The sequence below is a fragment of the Molothrus aeneus genome, chromosome 13 (assembly GCF_037042795.1).
Source record: "Molothrus aeneus isolate 106 chromosome 13, BPBGC_Maene_1.0, whole genome shotgun sequence".
NCBI classification, from domain to species: Eukaryota; Metazoa; Chordata; class Aves; order Passeriformes; family Icteridae; genus Molothrus; species Molothrus aeneus.
Window position 1 is genome coordinate 18,766,504 of NC_089658.1, and position 9,604 is coordinate 18,776,107.

Here is a 9,604-nt window from a genome sequence, read left to right on the forward strand (position 1 = left end):
GGATGTGGAACACCCATCTGGGATAAATGCTGCCTTGGCTCTGCTGTGATCTCAGGCTCCCAACCCAGAATAAAAAACTGGGCCTGGGGAAGAAGTGTCTGGGTGACATTTTGGGTTGTGTTTATGAACTGGTGGGGGTAGAAAATCTGTTAAAGACCCCAGAGGCTTTAATAGCTTGGATGATGATTTACAGCTGTTTTATTCTGTGATTTATAGACTGCTCCTTATCACAGAGGCAGGATACAAATACTGAATTTAATAAAGGAACACAATTCTCATTTCTTTCTCAGAAACATACAGACAGAAAGGCCATTCCCCAGTAAACAGCAGCCTCTTCCCTCATCTAACCACCCCCTGACAGAGACTGGAGACTGCAGAGCACAGCCAGCACTGCCTGGGCACATCTCTTCCCATATAATTTCCAAAGTACAGCCCTTTCCTCTGGCTGAGATGCAGCCTCCCTAAATACACAGCCTGCTACCATCACGTTACATTCCTGCTCCCCTGTCTGCAACAGGAACCTCAAAATAACACACAAGAGCCCCAAAGGAAAGGATCAGGCAGACCCTCTGGACCAGACCCCAGTGGGCTCCTCATCCTCACATGGGCTCCATGAACTGATCTCTGTCGGATCCCAGTTCTCAGTCACATCAACAAACTCATAAATGAGTGAGGAAAGGGAGCCCCTGGATCCCTGGAAGTGTCCCAGGCCAGGCTGGACAGGGCTTGGAGCAGCCTGGGATGGTGGAAGGCGTCTCTGCCCATGGCAGGGGGTGGCATGATCTGAGCTTTGAGCTCCCTTCCAACCCAAACCAGTCTGGGATTCTGTGATCAGGGGAAGGACCTGGCCAAGGTCACCCTGACCTCACCTGCTGCCTGCTGGGCCTTGCTGCTTCCTCACAGCTGAACAAAACTCTGCTCAGATCCCTCCCTCCCAGTGCTGAGGGCCGGAAGAGAAGGCCTGGAGCCCACAGAGGTGGTGGCTGATGCCCAGGGGATGGTGAGGCTGGAAGGGACCCTGCTGCCTCCAGCACAGCTCGGTCAGTGTGTGCAGGTCAGTCTGCACTGGTTTGGGTGTTTAACCTGAGCAGCATCAGCACCATCTGCTCACAGCACAAAAGCTGCATTTCCACGTGGTACCTCTGTGCAGGGAGCCTAAAGCAGTGTGTAAACAGGAATTAACTGGATCACCCCGGTGTAATGAGTCATGTTCATTTACCCTGCTCTCAGACTCGGGCATTTTGCTTCAGAGATCTCAGATGACTTCTCCAAACAAAAGCAGGAGAGGGCCAGGAGGAGTCTCTCAGGATCCTCAGGATCCTGGAAGGTGTCACCGCCCTGGCCCCTGCTCCTGCTCTGCTCCAAGAGCCCTGCTGGGGTAGCCAAGAGGGGGAAGCTCTGCCTGCCCTAAATACCATTGTTAAATATCTCCCAAGTGCTCTAATCTCTCCAGCTATATTGTGATCCTCTGATTTCTCCCCCTGGCCTCAGTAATTGGGTTTTTTTGCAGGTAGAAATAGCCTGAGGCAGAACTGGAAAGCAAACAGGATCACAGTGAATAAATCCATCTTCACAGGTCTCTTCTTTGTGTACTCCTTTATATCAATGAGGTTCAAAGAAAGTATCTCCTTACTCTGACTGCACTGTTTAGCATTTTTTATTAACAAAGTCCTCTTTTAGGCTGTAGTCCATTGAGGTTCATTAATCAACAATTGCCATGAAGTGAAAAATTCTCAAACTTCCAAAAATCTTTTTCTTGGAGTGAGTTAATACTAACAATGAAGTTTTCCTTGGCTAAGTGTCCCCTGCTTTGATGTGTCTGGGTGAGAAACTAAAAGCCACAAAGGTGTTATAAACTAGGCACCAATCACAGATTTAGACAGGCTGGTATGTGCTTTTAACCAATAAATATATATAATATCACAAGAATTAGTGTTTGGTTTGTGTGAGAGAGAATTTTTGGCATTTGAAGGATTTTCTTATCCGTTTTTCATTAGTTGAGCTATCATTATTTTATTTTTTTTAAAGAACAGCAAATTCCCCTCAGTGTCCTGAAAATGGCACTGAAAGTGGTCACCCCAGCCCCATTCCTAGAGTAGCATTGGTTCACGTTATTTCTGGCAGGAGCCATAATACAGCTCTTCTTAATTTTGGGAGCAGGCTGTTATTCAAAGCTGTGCCTGTGCAGCTTGGACAGCTCTGGAGTGCCTCTGGAAGCCCTGGCACGGGGAGCTGTGCTGGCAGCAGGAGCTGTGACCCCGCTCAAAGGTCCATTCCTGGGGCCGGACCTGGCAGGAGGAGCAGCCCCAGCCCTTCGGATGGGACAGGAGCTCAGGGGAGGGGTTTGGCCGCTGGTGCTGCCCCCAAAAAGCCCTTCTTTATAAAAACACAGGCAGGGGAAGGGCTGGGGGATCGCTCCTGAGAGTGCAAAGCCCCTAAACCTGCTCCAGGCTGCCTTCCCAAACAAAGCCTTGCTCCTGAGGGCAGTAAAAGAAATAGGAAGACTCCCACGGCTTTCCAAGGGCCAGCAAACAGCTCCTGGGAGCAGGCAGGCTGCTGGAGAGCTGCTCCAGCCTGGCCACATCCCTGCTCCAAGGTCAGGGGGAGGCAGAGCATTCCTCAGGGCCAAGATTGCAGAGGAATGAGCTGCCCCTCCAACCACAGGCTCCAGCAGTCCCCAGCCCAAGGGAGGGAGAGCTGCTGTCCCTCGCTTTGTTCCCTGGGTTTGCCTAGACTGCTCTGATTGTTCAGACTGAGGGAAGTCACTGCCTGCCTCATCTTTCCACGGCAATATTGTTATTTTTTAACCTGCTATAAAAAGCCAGCAGAAACAAGAGGAGCTGCTCTGGCCTCCCTAAATAAGGATCCGTGTTTACCATTGATCACAGTTACCAGGGTGCTTCTTCCTGCAGTGGCTCTGAAGTGGATCAAATCAGCTCTCTTTGTTGCTGTTTTTGTGTGCCTCTATTTCTGTTGCTCACATTTCAAATGCCTGTATTTTTCTAGCAGTTAAAGGCTGTGTTTTGCACGCATAGCACATTCTATAAAACCTTTGGAAAAAAAAAAAGAAAAAAAAAAGAAAAATTGGCAGTGTGAATTCTCTCTCCAGTGGGGCTGGAAGGATTTTAAAGTCTCCTGGAGGAAAGAAAGGCCATGCCAGCTTTGTGCAGAGAAATTCTGCACTGAGCAGGGGTGATCAAATAGCTGATGTGCACGTTTGATACACACACAGGGAGCAGCAGCCCTGGGAGGAACGACAGGTTTATGAACCAGAGCTTGTTCCTTATCTCACATCAGCTCATATTGCAGCAGAGTCAATATTTCACTGCAGCAGCAGAGCTCTAAAACCTGCAGGGTGACATGGGTGAGGTCCCCATGGCCAGAGTGCAGGAGGGGCCTGGAGGGACGTGGTTCTGCAGCTCTGCTCACTCCTCATTGCTGGAGGTGTGGGGATCCCCATGGAGAGCCAAGGGGTTCTGCTGGGACACACAGGATGCCTGTTCCTGTGCTTTGGTAGTGAAAAGGAATGGGAGTGTCACCAAGGAGTGTCCTGTCACTTGGAAACTTCCTGGAGACACAGAATCACGGAATGGTTTGGGTGGGAAGGGACCTCAAAGCTCACCTAGCTCCAAGCAGGGCCATGGGCAGGGACGGCACTCGCTGGCTCAGGGCCCCACCCAGCCTGGCCTGAGATCCAGGTAACACTCAGGTGGTGATCCTTACCCATTTATCCACTTCAAGTTAGTCATATCTAACATAAACCTAACAGAGATGGTAATTCTTCCCCAGTTGGCAGGGTTGTTCCAGCATTGTCCTTATTTTTATATCGTTTTAACAAGGCTGTTTTTCCACTCTGTGGCTTTGCTTTCCCTGAAGAGAGTAAACAACTCTGTGCAGGAAGGTGCCCTGATTTCCACTGTTCATAACCAGTGAATAAGTGAGAAATGCTGTTTACAAATTAAAAAAAATATATATATATAAAAAATCAGAAGCTCTGTTTGGCTTTGCAAACAAAAGTAGCCCAAAAATAAACAGGCCTACCCAGCAGAAAGGAGACTGGGAGGGGAAGTGGATGCCAACTGAAGAGGCAGATGTAAAGAGCATTTCCTATTTGGTTTAGCAACTGCAGACTTTTGTCTCCAGTCTGCCTGCATTTCCTCCAATGATTCATCATAAATGTGCATTTATAAATAAACTCCACCTTGGCCTGCTACATTGATTGCAGGCTGATTACTTAGGAAAATAAAAAAAAAAACAACCATACTCCCCAATTTTGAATGATACCTGTGTGGCAATATAATTTTAAGGAACTGTCTCCAGGCTGTTTATTTTATTTATGTTGAGGGATTGTGACTGTGAGAGATGGGACCTGTGGTTCCCTCATTTCATGAGGGCAACAATTCATTAAGGAGCTTGGAATGATGTCTGTGCTCATCCAGGGACTGGGGTTTGGGAGCTGCTCCCGAGCCTTGGGCTGGGATGCTGGAGCTCAGGGAAGTGGGGTGTTCTGGGGCTGGAGAGGGGCTCATTCCCCACACCAGCGGCTCCCCCAGGGCCATGGGGACCCACAGTGCTGCAGGAGGCTTCCCAGCCCCCCAGGATTTATCCCTGTGCTTTCCTTATGTGTGCTCACAACACCCAGAGCAGTGGCCCAGGCAGGCCCTGGTGTGAGGCAGCTTTTCATGGAGCCAAGTTCTGAGGGATTTCTGCCTCCTTTGAGCTCTGCCCCTGAGCCTGGTCCTCAGCCTGAAACGGGGGAGAATCCATGGGAAAGTCCCTGTTTGTGTGGTTCAGCAGCCCCTGGGCTGTGCCCTGCTGAGGGACCAGCTCCTGCCAGGGCTGTGCACAGCAGAGACCCCTCACACCAGGCTCCTTCCCATCCTCTCCTCTTGGAGCTCTGCTCAGCTCCTGCCCTGGAGACTTTCCCCCCTTTGCTGCCCCCAGCACGGAGTCTCAGAGTCCCTGAGGCTGGAAAAGGCCCCTGAGATCATCCTTACCCAGCCCCTGTCCCCAGGGCTCCCATCCAACACATCTGCTCAGTCCCTCCAGGAATGGAGACTCCACCACTGCCCTGGGCACCCCGGGCCAGTGCCTGACCACCTCTTCAGTGAAGGAATTTTTCCTCATATCCAGCCTGAAGCTTCCCTGGTGCAACTTGAGGCCAGTTCCCATTTCTTCCTGTTCATTGATGCCTTAGGATTTGAGCTTTTATATTTTTCATTTATTTGTAATCCTGCAATTCTTCAGTGCCTAATTTCTAAACTCCATATAGAGTGTTAATATTTTTCATGTATTTATAATCCTGCAATTCTTCAGTGTATAACTCCAGACTCTATATTCAGTGTTAGCTGCTGCTTTCCCATTTTGGTCAGACACAACAATTCCTCTCTAGGCCTGGAAATCAAGGACAGACACCCAAGGCATCACAGTCATTTGTTACCTGGGGAAAAGATGCTGCTGGGTGGAATGAGGTGAGCTTTAAGGTCCCTTTCCACCCAAATGATTCTGTATTTAGATCTCTGTCTGTTGGAATAGAGGTGGAGGAATAGTTAAATATTTTTAAATTTGCTTTTTAAGAACAAGAGCTAGTTAATAGTAAGTTTTCCTAGGTTTTTTTTTTTTTTACCAGACCCTGAGCATGTGCAGAGCACTCCTGAACTTTTCCTGACTTGTGGAGCCACAGCAAAATCTGCAAAGCAAAGGGCTCCTCTCTGCAGCCACTGTAAAGGTGCAGCACAGAGAAAACAAAGGCAAGGCAGTCCCAGACTCTGCACAGCACATGATTCCCTAATAAAAAATGTTTGGCCTCTTCTCAGGAATAACATGGCCCTGCTTGTAGCTCCAAAAGAAGCCCTGAATGATATTAATACATTCATTAGAACAAGTTCAAAGAAAATCATCTTAATTAGCTTGCCTGGCTGAAACTGAGGTTCATTAATCTAAAGTAGATTAACCTGATGGTAATGCCATGAAAGCTGGCTGGGATATTAATGAAATATATGCAGTTGCAGAGAGCCCAAATGTCCTGCTGATAAAACCATCCGTGTTTCCTGCACTTGGGGCTCTTCTGAGGAATTCCTGTCCCTTTTCCAGCCATGGCATTGCTCTGGGACAGGCTGTGAAGGGAGACAGCATTCCATGGGGAAGCTCAGGAAAACAACTCCCTGGAGCCTTTGTGCAGGGAACTTGCACGTGCACGTCGGGAGCAGGCAGGGATCTGCCCGTGCAGGGAGCACACGGGATTTTATAAGGCAAAGCCTGGCAAAGGACTGCCAAAATGTGACCTGTTTTTCAGCTCTGTGCGGGTGCACAGCGTGCAGCAAGGGTCTAAAAGCTTCCAGAAACCCAGCTTAGACCCAGCAGGCTTAAAATGGCCTTCTCCTCTCCCCAGGCTCCAGTATTCTTAATCTGAACTCTTTTTAGTCTTTGACACATCATTAAAGTGACAGTTCAAGAACAGCTCCGAGATCAAAGGCCTGCAGAGCTTCTCTCGTGTTGCAAGGCTTTCGGCAGCTCTTTCTGCAGGGCTGCTCCTCAGCTCCCTCCTGCAGCAGCAGGAACCTCTCCACTCCCTCCCTGCCCCTCATCCTGCCAGGCCTCTGCCCCTCTGCTGGGTCACCCCAAAGGTCACTGCTCCAAGGCTCACAGTTAGGGGAATCACAAATTTAAGTGTGTCACAAATTTAGGTACATCACAAATTTAGGTGTATCAGAGATTTAGGTGTACCACAGATTTAGGTGTATCATAAATTTAGGTCTATCACAGATTAGGTGTATCACAGATTTAAGTACATCACAGATTTATATATATCACAGATTTAGGAATATCCCAAGTTTAAGTGTATCCCAAATTTAGGTGTACCACAGATTTAGATGTATCACAGATTTAGGCATATCACAAATTTAGGTGTATCACAGATTTAGGTGTATCACATATTTAGGTGTATCACAGATTTTGGTGTATCACAGGTTTAGGTGTACTCACAAATTTAGGTGTATTTGTGCTGCCAAAACAACTCCAGGTTTGGGCACGGCCATATACAAATATACACAAATCCAAAATGCAAATAGGGAGGATTTGCAAACTCTGCTCTGCTCCAGAGTGCCAGGAGAAGGCACAGGATGGAGGGTGAGATGGGGACTGGGGAGATCAGGGCTCCTCTCCCAGCTTTTCCCTTGGCTGTGCTGCTGCTCAGGGGAACCTGCTGATGCCCTGGAGAGGCTCCTGGGTTTTGCCAGGAAGAGCTGATTCCTGCTGAGCTGTGCCCAGTGCCCAGCACAGGGGTACTGGTGGTGCTGAGAGAAGGAAGCTCAGGAAGTGCTGATTTTCTCTTTACAAACCCCCACCTCTACCTAGCACTGAGTAAATTCTGCAGCTTCGTTGATAGGTGTTTATAGAAAACTCTGTGATCCAAAAGTGAAAGGAAATCCATATGGACACGGTGCTGTTCAGGACAAGCTCTAAGGAGGACCTTCCTTCCCCTGCAGAGCTAGCATGTGGAATTTCAGATCACAGAATCACAGAACACCTCGAGCTGGAAGGGACCCACAGGATCACCCAGCTCCAGTGCTGAGGACTGGCTGGGCTGACCTGGCTGTGCTGCCTCTCCCTAAAGCTGAATATTCAGTGACTAAGTGTCTTTGCCTTGTTTCCCGTGAAAGGCTCGCCTGGCCCACAGCTTATTTACAAGGTACCATGGTGTGATGCATCATAAAGACACTTTTGAAGAATTTCTGTTATTAAAAACTGCCCGTGGAAAGAATTAGGTCAGGTGTTTACAAGTCAAAGCTTTGGGGATAATTAGGTGGAAGGCAGCAACTGTAGGAAAGAGGGTTATTTTCCAGCCCTCCAAGAAGTGTGGAGTAATGCCTGTGTTACAGGAACCTCTCAGCAGCCAGGTTCCCACCTCCTTAGTGCAGGATCTGTTACAGCCACTGCTTTGGGCATGGGGAAGAAAGCAGGGCTTAGAAAAGCCTCCAAAAATACAGAACCCCCTGAGCAAACCTGTTGGTGTCGGGGTGTTACATAAACAGCCATCCAAGTCCTCTTAAGGGGGCTGCTTGTAAATACAAGCTGTAGCTGCTACTGCTGCACAGCCAGGGTGAATTCTATACCACCTTTGAGGGAAGAAAGTTGTTTTCTTTCCTTTTTTTTTTTTTTTTTTAAAAAAAGGGCACTTGTTCCTGGTGGCAGAGTGTGTGTGTGAGAGCAGGGACGGGACAGGGCGCTGGCTGTTTGTGCACTTCAAGCAGAGCGACCTCCTTGAACCTCACCGTGCACAATGATGCTTTCCATGGAAAGTCTGGCTCTATTACCTTTGGCAAGGGCTGAGGGAATATTTTTGGAAGCTTTAAAATCCTCTGTGGAACACGCTTCATTTTTTGTTCATATACAGTATCTTTATATTTATTCAGTGAAAAAAAACTAAAGGTTTCTGTTTTGCTGCCTGACCCTGACCCTTGAGCTCTTCTCCAGCAGTGCCCAGGGTGTTGGGAAGGCTGGGACAAGGAAAAGACCAGGCCTAAACCATCAGCCCCTGCCATATTGTACTGGTTAAAGCTCAGTTGCTCCCCTCTCCTAAAAGTTTGTTTAAAGTGGTAAGAATAGAACCTGTTCAAAGTGAGCCCTCCAAGGGCCTGGTTCCCATTTGCATTTAAGCCTTTCTGTGGAGCTGGAGCTGGGTAAAGGGGCCCTCGGTCCTAAATGGGAATCAGACTCCACAGCTGCACTTTCCAGTGTCCTTCCTTTCTGCCAGCAAAGCCAGGAAATGGCTCTTGAATGGGAAAGGGACAATTAAACACAAAAAATTGCAAATCAAGGTTGGCAGGGCCGGAGGGCGCGTGTGGTGTCACCTGTGGACACTGTCCTGGCTGGACCCCCGGGATCTCACTCTGGATCCCTTTGCACAGGGGCTGAGGTGTAAAACACAGGAGGGCTTAAACCCAGCTTTAGCTTTAGGGTTGCACTTGGTAGCTGGAAGAAGCAGAGTAGAGAATGTGGGAAGTCAAATGAGCCCTGCAGCATCCTAAGAGGAGTTTCTATAACTTCTAATATTAGTAAATTTAGGAAATCAGTGTGATTTGCTGTCTCTGCCTCTCCTGGTTCAGCTGTGATGGCTAAAACAATGTTGAGGAGGTGCCCAGGTGCCACCAGCCTGAGCATCCCAAAACTGAGGGGACTGGACAGGTGAGGAGCCATAAGTTTAGACAGAGTTTGCCATTCCATCAAATATCGAAGGTGCTCCATGTAGCATTGGGAGATTTTGCTGACACCTAATATAAAAATGATAAAAAACCATAAATGTAGAGAGAACAGGTTCATCAATCAATATAAACCTAACTGTGATGATGATGATGATGATGATGATGATGATGATGATGATGATGATGATGATGATGATAACTTTAGAAGCTAAGATTTTGTGTGATGATAACTTTAGAACCACAGAACTCGGCCTCGTGCTCAGATTTTACAGCCTGGTGTGGGTGACTCTGGTCATGGCTGTGGCCTGGAGCCAGGGGGGTAAAGGTGGCTCTGAGGGTGAAGTCTCCTTGCAGAGGCCTCAGGTCTCCAGCTGCTGGCCCTGTGCAGGTGCTGGCACGAG